This window comes from Ailuropoda melanoleuca, chromosome 18, assembly GCF_002007445.2.
Source record: "Ailuropoda melanoleuca isolate Jingjing chromosome 18, ASM200744v2, whole genome shotgun sequence".
Taxonomy (NCBI): Eukaryota; Metazoa; Chordata; class Mammalia; order Carnivora; family Ursidae; genus Ailuropoda; species Ailuropoda melanoleuca.
In genome coordinates this window covers 25,094,794-25,107,964 of record NC_048235.1, presented here as the reverse complement: position 1 = coordinate 25,107,964, position 13,171 = coordinate 25,094,794, and the positions used below count along the sequence as shown (strand labels likewise).

The following is a 13,171-nucleotide window of genomic DNA, read 5'->3' as shown; positions in this document are numbered from 1 at the left end:
TTGCTTAGAAATCAGTGTTGTGGACTACAGATGCTCTCGTGAAGTTCCAGAAGCCTTCAAGCAAGGTTTATCAGAAATACACAACAGAGCAAATGGTCCTGAGAGTCTGAAGAGGAAGGCAGTTCAAAGTCGCTAAATGGGGGCTTTGTTATTAAAAGCGCCCTAATCTGGTAAGGTTCTAAGGTAAACCCAGAATCCAGACCTGATGTTTTTGTGTTTTAATGTCTGTCCTGGTGAGGTACTGTTTTCACCCAGCAGGGGTAAGAGTGGGTGGGAAGGATGGACCTTAAGGCAATGGAAGGATTTTCACTTCTTCTTTTTCTTTTTCTTTTTCTTAAAAGATTTTATTTATTTATTGGACAGAGAGACACCGAGAGAGGGAACACAAGCAGGGGGAATGGCAGAGGGAGAAGCAGGCTTCCCTCTGAGCAGGGGGCTTGATGCGGGGGGTCAATCCCAGGACCCTAGGACCATGACCTGAACTGAAAGCAGACGCTTAACGACTGAGCCACCCCCAGGCACCCCTCTACCTGTACTGCCTGGAAAATGCTTCCGTTGTAATGTCAAGTAAATAAAGCCAAGCAGTCTTGCATATTTACACCGGGGCCTTAGTTATGCAAAAATATGGATAGGTAAAACATTAATAGAAAATATAATAAAATGGTAGCAGTGGTGTCCCTTTATGTTGGTAAATGTTTCCTTTTGCTTTTCTTTTTTCTAAATTTCATGTACTAAATGAGACCTATTTATCATGAAACTGAAATCTGGAAAAAAAAATCCTTGCCTTATTCTGCAATTTATACCACACGTTTTTGCCTGAAAAATCCCATCACATGCAATTAATAGTCTTCAACCTTGGGGGTATGTGTCAGCTGGGAAGCTTTTAAAATTTTCAGGGACTGTGAAGTCTGGCATGCAGAGCTGATGTGCAGCCAAGGTTGAGGACCACTGAGCTGATGGTTGCCACAGACTTTCTCATTAATCTGGGTATCTCTCCTGCGACGTCCATGACAAACAGGGCTTTAGACTAGAATCACTGAAGCTGAAGGGAGTGTCTGCAGCCACCCACTACTATGAATAGTGGATAACAGAGTGTGGGTCTCCTGGGTACATCCATTTGAACAGGATTCCCCACTGAGGTTTCCATGTCACTTACTAGCTTAATGGGAACTGGAAAATAGTCAAAGTTAATTCTTAACGCAATATTCATTCAATTTCATTTTTCAAAAAAGCTCAGATCTCACAGCACTCTGGAAATGGGAAAGGATTTGTGAAATAAAATATATATGGGACACTACAGGTTGGGATTCACCTCTTCAGATGACTGATATTAACCAATAGATCAATCATGACAACTTTTTTTCTTTTTAAAGCTTTTATTTATTTGAGAGAGAGCGAGAGCACAAGCAGGGGGAACAGTAGAGGGAAAGGGAGAAGCAGGCTCCCCGCTGGGCACGAAGCCCGACTCAGAGCTCAATCCCAGCACCCTGGGATCATGACCTGAGCTGAAGGCTTAACCAACTGAACCATCCAGGTGCCCCAACCATGACAACTTTTAAGCTGAATATTCAGGAAGGCATCTGTCTTTTTAGCTAAATGTGTGTGGGAGTGGGTGGAGGACAAGGTGGCAGCGGTAGTGATGGTGACCAGGATCTGAAACTGTAATATGGGAAGTGACACAAATTCCTCAAGGTTTGGACTGCAATAAAGGTAAGAGACATAAATCAACCTAATGGAGATTCTGATCTAAAAGTAAGATCGGGGTGCCTGGGTGGCTCAGTGGGTTAACAATCTGCCTTAACCTCAGGTCATGATCCCAGGATCCCGGGATCAAGACCTGCATGGGGCTCCCTGTTCAGTGGGGAGCCTGCTTCTCCCCCTTCTGCTTCCCCTACTCGTGCTCTGCCTCTTTCTCTCTGTCAAATAAATAATTAAAATCTTAAAAATAAATAAATAAAAGTAAGATCATTGTTTATGTAAAGTCTTCTCTCTTAATTATCGTCTCCATAGGGAAAGAGAATATTTTCAGATTCTAGAGGCTATCATAAATGAAAAGTTCCCCAAATCCAGGCATCCAGACAAGCAAATTCATTTTCAGTTGAGTGAACAGGAGACACAGATGGGGTGTCCCTCAGCCACTGTTCCCCTGTACAGAAGTTGCCCGTGGTCAGCCCAGCAGCTGCAGTCACACGGGCCTTCCTGGCTATGGTTGATGAGACTAGCAGTGGGTCGAGCAGAGTCTCCATCCTGAGAGTTCTGAATTGGGATTGTGAGATGTTAGGTAGTCATTCCATCAGGTCAGTGAACAGAGGACCCGTAAACCAGGGAGTGAGGGCAACCGTAGTGGGTCACGTGCACACATAAGCAGTGATTACCCATTTGCGGAGACGAACAGAGTGGATAATATGAGGGAACTTGAGCAAGGGAGGCTGACTGCTGGCTTCGTGGTCCAGTCCTATGTGGATCCCAGCTCTGCTTGATGTTCTTGGATTCCACTAGCCATCTCGAGAGCCTTCCATAAGAGCCTTTTTGCTTCAACTAGTTTGAAGTGATGTCTTTACCTTGCAACCCAGAAAGCCTTGACTAGCAAAGTACACAACCTGACCAGTAATTAACACTGAGAAAGAAATGTAAATGGAAGCAACGGATTAGTCATTTCTCTCCGCTGAAAATTTTAGAGCAGTCGTTCTTAGCTTTTTGGGAGTGGTAGCAGTTAGAATTCTTTAAGAAGCTGATGGAAGCTGATGGAAGGGGGCACCTGGGTGGCACAGCGGTTAAGTGTCTGCCTTCAGCTCAGGGCGTGATCCCGGCGTTGTGGGATCGAGCCCCACATCAGGCTCTTCCTCTATGAGCCTGCTTCTTCCTCTCCCACTCCCCCTGCTTGTGTTCCCTCTCTCGCTGGCTGTCTCTATCTCTGTCGAATAAAGAAATTAAAAAATCTAAAAAAAAAAGCGGCTGATGGAAGTTACAGACCTTCTCTTTAGGGAAAAAACCCCCACATTTTGCATATAATCTGTGTACCACAGGGTAAGTACTTAGGTAATCAGTGTTTTGATTTGAGCCTTAATAAATGTACATAGGTACCTGTCATTCTCATTGTGTCACCCCTTTAGGTTACGAGCTTCTTTCTAAAGGAGGAAACCAGTTTTCTCTGTAAATTTTAGTTCCTTTAACTTGATGGCTCAATCAGAACTACTCAATGAAGTTATTATCATCTGTTAAATCATGGGATATATATGGTATCAAAATACTTTTTCATAATTTTAAAATACTTTTTGAATGCAAATCATGATCTGTACCCCAAACATAAATGTCTTATTAAGGTGGATTAAGGGTACTTCACAGTGAAATCAAACACCCTCTTCTGTAGGCCAGGCTCTTCTTCCCTCTAATGAACTAGTAATTTATCGAAGGGCCCAAGGAGCTACAAGTCAGACTGTATTTGAATCCATTCTTCTACTTACCACATAACCTTGGGCAAGTTCTCTAGTCCTTTGAGACTAAATTTCCTCATTGGCAAATGAGGTCATCTAATCAGACATTTTTTTTGAGGTTTTAGTAAGATATTTCATTTAAAGCACTTGGCAAAATGCCTAGCACAAGATAATAAATATTAATTTAGTATCTAGATGAACTGACATAGAAATTGAGTCACAATATACTGTGAACTCGCTTCTCTTGCAAGGCCTTTTCTCCTGACTTGTCCTACATACTTACAGTGATAGAGTAAGGGCCAGGACTGAGTCAGGGTCGAGGTCCATTCAAGGCTGTACTCTTTGTGAAACTCCCTCTCTCTCTTAGACAAAACGAGGGACCCCTTCGGGCTTCCCTGGGTATTTCTCCTCACTGAACTGGAATCCACTGTGTAGCTGGGCTCCATCTCCAGACTCTGAGACAGGGACTGTATTATTCTCCTCCTCTGTATCCCATAAGACAATTTGTTGAATAAATTCATGAGTAAAGAAGCACAGTAAAGAGACAGTAGGGGAGGAGACTCCTGCCCTCTCCCTCTCATTGATCAGATCCTGAGGGAAAGCAAAGGAAGAGGTTACAGAAGTGAAGAGGTTGGTGTGAGAATAAAAAGGATCCTACAAACTTAGGGAAAGACTGATAGCTCTGTAGCTATGGTAACAAGGAGCCACCAAGAACTGGTTTGAAGTCTCTTCAATCTATCCATGACAACTAGGTGAAGTGAACATGCTTTTTTGCAAACCAACGGTTGTTGGCTCTTGCTTATGAAAATCAGCCAATAAATTAGGATGGACCCGCTCCAATAAAAATGCACCCGAGCACCAGCCAATCCACAGGTCTCACCCGAGCAACCACACTTCCACAGATGATGTCAACCCACTCACACTTCTGAAAGCATGCCAATCCATGAATTCCACACTTCTCAAAAACCCTATATGAGATCAGCAGTCTGCTCTGTTCCTGGAGACCATGCCTGACAAACACAGTTCTCCCTTACTGGAGCCAGCAGTGAGTTCAGTTTTGTCCTTTTATTTTAGATATTGGGAAACAGTCTCATCATCCTTTCCCAATTCTTATGTAGACAATTTTTGTATTTAGATAAATTTCAGGTAACATAATTCACAATCTTAAACATTTTAGTGTACAATTCAGTGATTTTTAGTAATAGTCACACTGCTGTGCAACCATCATCCCTGTTCAATTCCAGAATATTTCCTTTATCCTAAAAGGTAGCTTTGTATTCCCAATTGCCCTTCTCTTCACCACCTGCCAACCACTAGTCCGCTTTCTGTCTCTGCAGGCTTGCCTATTCTTGACACATCAGATGAATGGAATCATACAGCGTGTGGCCTTTCGGGTCTGGCTTCTTTTACTTCAGCATGTTTCAAGGTTCATCCATGTTGGAAGATGGATCCATACTTCATTCTTTTTTATGGCCAAATAATATTCCACTGTACGGACAGAATACATAGTTTTTTTTATCCATTCTTGTGTAAATGGATCCTTGGGTTGTTTCTACCTTTTGGCTATTGTGAATAATGCTGCTGTGAACACTGGTGTACAAATATCTGTCTGTGAGCATCTGTTTTCAATTGGCTGACAATTTTTTTTTCAGGACTTTGACTATATGACCCTAGGGGTGCCTGGCTACCTCCGTGAGAGGAACTTGCAGCTCTTTTTTTTTTTTTTTTAAGATGTTTTATTTATTTATTCGTCAGAGATAGAGACAGCCAGCGAGAGAGGGAACACAAGCAGGGGGAGTGGGAGAGGAAGAAGCAGGCTCATAGCAGAGGAGCCTGATGTGGGGCTCGATCCCATAACGCCGGGATCACGCCCTGAGCCGAAGGCAGATGCTTAACCGCTGTGCCACCCAGGCGCCCCGGAACTTGCGACTCTTGATCTCGTGGTTGTGAGCTTGAGCCCCACCCTGGGTGTGGAGATTACTTTAAAATAAAATCTGAAAAATAAATAAATAATAAACCAACCCACCACCCTACTGTCTTCTAGCCTCCATGACTTTTTAAAAATTTCTTTTATTATTCAAAAAAACTTCCATTTTTTTATTTAGCTTTCTAACTCTGTGCTTGTACCTACAACATTTTCACAACGACTTCCTGCTCCTCAATAAGGAAAGCACGCTCGATCCTGTCATGAGCAAACTGAGCACGCATGGAACCACCACACGTCCTGCTGACATGTTTTCTCATTTTAGACAACCTCCTAAGAACTGTAGGTCTCACAGCACGAAGTCCTCGAACTGGCTTGGGCACACACCGTGTGCGGATTTTGGTGCTTTCCCAACCTTCTAGGTATAAAGTTACATGATTCTACTACCAGGGGTTCGGGACAGCCTAGTTTTGCTAAAGGCTGTATCATAGGACAGCCTACGATAGCACGTCAAATGTGGGGCCATCCTGAATGCCTACAGATGCCATCCCCAGAAGAGGAAAAAGCTCCATGATCTCTGATGAGAAATCAGCCAGTGAGTTTACTGAAGATCCATTTTATGTGATGAGTTGCTTGTCCAGAACAGGCAAATCCAGATACTGGGAGTAGACTGGTGGTTGTCAGGGTTAGGAGGAAGAAGGAATGAGAAATAACTGCTCATGGGCATGGGGTTTTCTTTTTGGAGTGATAAAAATGTTTAAGAAAGAAAGTAGTAAGGATGATTGCAAAGCTCTGTGAATGTATTAAAATCCCCCAAATTGTCCATTTTAACAGGATAAATTATGTCTTAAGCTGCTGTAGAAAAATCTAAATTGGATGTCTCAAAGGCATCTCAAAATCAATGTGCCCAACATCAAATTCTTGTTCTTTAATATCAAGCCCTGTCTTCTTCCTGTGTTCTCTAGAGCTCAGTGAGTGGACCACCATTCATCTACTTACACAATGGAAACCCTGGGTCTTGCTTGCCACCTTGTTACTCCCTTCCCCCGATATTTAGTCCATCCCTGAATCCTATCAATTTTACCTCCTCAACGGCTCTGTAATTTTTCCATCTGCCCCTATCTTTAAGAGTCCACCCCAAAGCCACCATCTCTCGTTAATGACCCCTTTTATCTGGCTTCCTCGTGTATGCACTCTTGCCCTCTTCAATTTGCCAGCCCCGCAGCAGCTGGATCACTCAACAGACCAGGCACGTTACTAACTACATCAGCAAAGCAGGTCGCTTACGAATTGAGGCAAAATTTCTTGGAAAATTTTGATATTCTGTATCAGGGTATGACATCTCTGTAAGTAACAGAAAACCCAGCTCACACTTGCTGAGATGGGGGTAAACATATTATCTCACCTAACCAGTCCAGAGTTAGGTCGGCTCTAAGGTTAAGTTCAGCCATGTCTTGAGGCACCTATCTTTTTCCATACTGCCATTCTGCGGCCTCCCCTCATGGACGTAAGGGGGCTGCCAGCAGCAAATAGGCAGCATGCTCCCCTAGTCACATCTGGTGATAGAAGGAAAATCTCCCTCAGGGATAAGTTCTTTCCTGAGCTTGTATTAGGCAAATTTAAGTTATAGGCATATCTGTGGACCAGGGGAAGGCCAAACGCTCACTGGCGTGGACTGATTAAGGTCTACCTGTGGATTGGATGGACAGCTGAATCAAATTTGAGAATTCGCTGAGGAAGCGGAAGACGGGGATGGGCACTTACCCTTGGTCCAGTAATACGGCTCTTCTTTTCGGCAAGACTTGAAATATAGGGAAGAGGCCCTAATATATTGCAGAAAGAGGAAGCTAACTTAAGCAAAATATCATTTACAGCATGAGGTTTCCCCCTTCATATTTCAATATTCAAAACTCAAATACATTTTCTGTCATCTGGCACAAACAAGAAATTTAACAATTTATCTGTAATTCAGTAAAGAGCTTTCCAATTTTTCTTACTGCATTACAATAAAGTCAAATGTAAAGATTATCATATGGGATCAAGTGTAGACTATTCTTTTTCCAGTTATAAAATATATTGAGCCTGATGGCCGAGGTTCACTAACCACAGGGGTAAGCACAAGTCAAACACTTCCCTTCTGGGCTCTACGCATTTAAGCAATATATACCACACATCTACAATTGTGCCAGTCAGCCTTAAGTGAAAAGAAAACATATTTGAGGCACAGTTATGGGATAAGCTGAAAGACCTGAAACCATTCTTTTAGCTAATAGACCTAGATATATTATAGGTAATTGAATTCTAAAAACCTGCTGTATTAAAAATCAAGTGCATTTAACCCAGAGATAAGGGCTTCTAGGTGTAATCTTTATAAAAATGAGGTTATTAGTTGACAGTATATACAAATCACTAGCAAGCGTTGCGGTGCATTATTCCCCTACCTATGTGCGGATGGTAGCTCGTGGAAGTCTATGGTAGGAGCTCTCTTCCCTAGGCAGCCAGGATCTACAGCTGGTCGGTTAAAGAGAAAAGTCAGTTAAAGTAGGCAATCACAAAATTATAATAGAAATCCTTAAAATGTTATTTTTAATTAAAAACATACAAGTCTATTCATCCATCATTCCTTTGATATCGGGCTAAAAGGCCTTTTCTTGAGTGGAGTCTACGGATGGGGACAGTACGTAAGACATGAGTTACCACGAGCAATAGTGCCGTCAATTTTAGTTTTAGTGGAGTGAGGACTCAAGACACCTGTGGAGAAAACGGAGGGCAGAATTCCGCTGGATTTTGACAACCCTTTTCTCCACCCAAACTTACACGTGTGCTTCACCCATACCTAATTCCACAGCAGTTTTTCTTAAGACGTGATACAGACCTACCTTTAGAGATAGGTCGTGATATCCGATAGGTCTTTGTCAGGTCTTCCCAAGCATTCAACTTATTTTCATAGAGACCACAACCCTCTTCACGCTCCTCTTCGTCTGCTTTGGGTAATATCGAATTAAGTTATGTAATTACGAAGTACAACTTGCATAAACAAGTTTGGGAACAAATGACTGACTTCTGGAAAGCATAAACTCAGGAAGAAGTGATTAGCCCATCAGGGACTAGCCTACTTATTAGTCGTAAAAACTGCGTGGGCCTCAGCCTTCGGAATGTTTTCCACACAGAACAGAGACGGTTCAAAGGTCTGAGCCGCAGGAAGGCGGAGTCGGTTTTAGAAACAGAAAATCTAAATTCAGAAACAGCATTTAAATTTATATGAAGTTATGAACTCTTTTGGGAGGAATGCTGATGAATAGGATTTGAGCAAACCTTTCTTTACAGAGTTTCGGGCAGGGCCAGCAAGGCTTCTCTGGGGGAGGGCATAATGCCTGAGCCTGCTGTTGGAGCTGTTCAGGGTTACTGGGTCTGCTCTCGGTGAATGCTCTAAAATATTAAATTATCTCTCCTTGAAGAAGGCAGGAAAGGAACTGCTCCTCGTTTATGTTTAAGAAAATACTGAAGTCCAGGGGCGCCTGGGTGGCACAGCGGTTAAGAATCTGCCTTCGGCTCGGGGTGTGATCCCGGCGTTATGGGATCGAGCCCCACGTCAGGCTCCTCCGCTATGAGCCTGCTTCTTCCTCTCCCCTCCCCCTGCTTGTGTTCCCTCTCTCGCTGGCTGTCTCTATCTCTGTCAAATAAATAAATAAAATCTTAAAAAAAAAAAAAAAAAGAAAAAAAAGAAAATACTGAAGTCCAGCTTTTGGCTTTCAGCTCGGAGGAGGCCAAGGTGTAACTGTCTTTGGTTGTCCCGAATCTGGGTTCATCCGACATCAGCCGCCTCTGCCATGCTGCCTAAGTTTGACCCCAGTGAGATCAAAGTTGCATACGTGAGGGGCACCAGTGGGGAAGCTGAGGCCACGTCTGCCCTGGCACGATCGGCCCCCTGGGTCTTTCTCCAGGAAAGGTTGGTGATGACATCACCAAGGCAACAGGTGATTGGAAGGGTCTGAGGATTACCGTGAAACTGATGTGCAGAACAGACAGGCCTGGACTGAAGTGGTACCTTCTGCCCCTGCCCGGATTATCAAAGCCCTCAAGGGACCACCGAGAGACAGAAAGAAGCAGAAAAAACACGAAGCACAGTGGAAATAGTACTTTTGCTGTGATTGTCAACGCTGCCCGACAGATGCGGCACCGCTCTTTTGAGCCAGAGAACTCTCTGGAACCACCCAGTCTGTGGGCTGCAATGGTGACGGCCGCCCCCCTCATGATATCACAGATGATATCAACAGTGGTGCACTGGAATGCCCAGCTCGTTAAAAACTAGAAAGGAAAATATTTCATTTGACAACCAAAAAAAAAAAAAAATCGAAATCTAAAGTAGCCTTACTATGGGTCAGATTACTAAGGATAATAAAATTCTCCAAGAGAACCAATTTGCTGATCACTAGGGAGAAAGCGATCCTGTTTCCTGGTGCCCTCTTGTGATAAAACAGCAGGTCTACAGCTTTAAGAGTCAGGTATCTGAAAGATCCTCATCTCCCTTCATTAATGGTTGGACCGCACACTAAGAACTAGGCACCAAAATGATAAAAGCAGTGGGGCTTGAGGGTGGGCCACGGGATTAGAAGTATTTCCTCCCCACCCCCTAAGGACCTAAAATGAAATTGTATTATTTTAGAAGTAAAAACAACAACAAAACACCGCCAAGATTTACCACCAGTTAGTTAATAATAAGCAGAACCACTTTAAAGTTTTGGACGGAACGACCTATAGCCTTAACATGAGGACCATCTTTTAGTAATTCTTTTTTTTTTAAAAGATTTTATTTTTAAGTAATCTCTACACCCAATGTGGAGCTTGAACTCACAACCCAGAGATCAAGCGTCGTAATTCTACCAACTGAACCGGCCAGGCATCCCCCTCTTCTAGTATTCTTCCTGAATTCAGAGGGAAGACCAATAATTCTTACTAAGTTTTCCTATTGTTTTGTCTCACGCTGTTTAAGAACTTTAAAAATAACAAAGACTAATAAGCAAGGCAAATCCTCAGCTGTTTTCCTAACCAGCATGTAGGAAGCCCACTGTATTACGGAATCTCTAAAGGGCAGTGCTGAATGGGGTTAAGATCATGAACTCTGGAGCCAAATGCCATTTACTAGCCAGAGACCTTGGGACAGTTACTTAGCCTGTCTGTGGCTCGATTTCCACATCTGTAAAATGGTGGTAATATACTATCTGTTTAGAGAACTAAATGACTGGGGCGCCTGGGTGGCACAGCGGTTAAGCGTCTGCCTTCGGCTCAGGGCGTGATCCCGGCGTTATGGGATCGAGCCCCACATCAGGCTCTTCTGCTATGAGCCTGCTTCTTCCTCTCCCACTCCCCCTGCTTGTGTTCCCTGTCTCGCTGGCTGTCTCTATCTCTGTTGAATAAATAAATAAAATCTTTAAAAAAAAAAAAAAAAGAGAACTAAATGACTTCATGTGTAATCAATCAGTTATATGTAAACTGCTTTTAACAGTGCCTGACATGTAGAAGGTTCTATACACATTTAATAAATAAATGCAAATTTAAAAAATATTGGTGAGTTTACTAAGTATATATTAAGAATAGTTTTTGTGAAGCCATCTGGCTGTCTCAGTTCATAGAGTGTGACAGTCTCTTATTCAACATTCTGACCCTTCAGGATTTTTATTAATAATAATTTCTACTTAGCCTGGAGAAGTTAAACCTATGCTTAATGAGATATATATGTAGGGACAAGTCATCTAAATTTCTAAAAAGATGGTGTTTAGAGAAGGTTATGACAAAGACCTCTGATAATGTCATGTGCCATCCCCATTAATAAAGAGAAGTTCTTCCTGAACCCGTCTTCCCCAATGTGGAGCTAGCAAGGACCCCAGGCATAAACGGATGTGTGTGATTTTAGAATATGAACCTGAATTCTTAGATGCTCCTCCCTTCAAAAGGTGGAACATAATCTCCTTCCCCTTGAGTATGAGACTTAGTGACTTTCTTGTAAGAAATAAAATGGAAGGGACACCTGGGTGGCTCAGTCAATTAAGTGTCTGCCTTCAGATCAGGTCATAATCTCGAGGTCCTGACATTGAACCCTGCACCGGGCTCCCTGCTCAGCGGAGAGTCTTCTTGTCCCTCTCCCTCTGCCCCCCCCCCCCCCCCCCCCTTTGGCGGCGTCCCGCCATGCTTGTGCGTGCTCTCAAATAAATAAATAAAATCTTAAAAAATAAATAAAATGAAGTGGAGTGATGGCGATAACTTCAGAGACAAGGTCCTTTCTCGCTTGGATCTCAAGGAAGCTGAGGGAAGCCAGCTGCCAGGTCACGAGGATACCCAACAGCCCAGCGGAGAGGCTCACATGGTACAGAATGGAGTCCTCCTGCCAACAGCGCTGTGAGGCAGTCATCGTGTAAGTGGACCAGCCAACCCCAGTCAAATCTTCAGAGGACTGCAGGTCTGACTGACTGCTGGAGAGAAACATGAGGCACACTGAGCCAGAACCACCAGCTGAGCCACTCCTAGATTCGATCTGCAGAAACCATGTAAGATAATGCATGTTCACTGTATTAAGCTGCTACCTTTGGGGGTAATTTTCTACACAGTGCAAATAACTATTCTAGTGTGTGTTCATGGATGAATAAGAGAGCAGTGTGAAGTACGCTTTCTAGACCTGATACTATCCAACTGGTGATCTATCATCTTGACCCAAGAGCTATTGCCGCCTTGCAGTAAGATGCTGTGATAGAATGGTTTCTTTCTTCTCCCTGCCCAGTTGCTACTTTCTATGTCCCAAGTATGTCAGGGTTTTGTCCTATCCCTTAGCATAATTGCCCAGGATGTCTGTGACGAAGTCTGAGTACAGTCTCAGCAAGACAGAGACTGTTAGTAAGGGAACGCCTGCTACAGAGAAGTCCCCGAGAGTGAAATTTGCGCAGTACAGTGTCTGGGCTTTGGTTCTTTGTCCTAAAGGGTCAGAAATGGTATTTTTCAGAATGTTCAGAACTCACAGACTAAATTGACAGACTTGGGGGCTGAACTATACAAACTAAATTCACACAAGGCTAACGTATAAATGAGAAAGCTACTCTGAATTTGCTATGCGTAGAATGGAATTCTGGTGCTCTCATCCAGAGTTCCTCCCTTTCCTGAATGATAGCTTGGAGGTCATATTAGCAAATCTGAAAGTGGTTCAGTTAAGCTTGTAATTAGAGCCCAAAGTGGAGAGTCTCAAGATATGTTCTTCCCAAGCCACAGCAAGTCTTGATAAACTAATACTACCTGAAGAAGAGAACATTTCTGGTCACTAAACGGCTCACGTCTTGGATTCAGTACCTCCCCTCCACGGATAACACTGCACTTACACTGTCATACTCTATTTCTTCAAATTCTTGGCAAATTGACTATTTCTGTTCACATTTTCTTTCCTCAGTGAGTTAGTATCACTTAAAAACCACAGTGTACCTAGGAACCTACACTGGGGCTCACCTCACCACATGCTGACTTAATTAGTTTAAATCTCTGGGGGTATCTTATTACCATGTCCTTGGAGGTGTCTCACTGTTGTGTTCACGTATTACCTGTATAATTTGGAACAGAGGACATTTATTAGCATATCAGAGCTTGTCCAGAGATAATATTTTGGAATTGGCGTAACCTCTGAAAAGCAGTTTTGTAATTTCTGATCTTTTATCTAGAAAATTTCCATGATCAACAAAATCCTAAATTGAGATTACCAAGGGCAGAAAACTGAATAAGTAACAGTTATCAAAAATGGGACATTTATGTGATGTTACCTTTTTTTCAATCCGCC

The 13,171-nt window shown here is 43.0% G+C and overlaps 1 pseudogene; it reads right to left on the bottom strand.

Annotated features, from left to right (window-relative positions):
- Positions 1–5,358: 5,358 nt before the first annotated feature.
- LOC109489882 lies at positions 5,359–8,873 on the bottom strand (annotated as a pseudogene).
- Between the last annotated feature and the right edge of the window lie 4,298 nt (positions 8,874–13,171).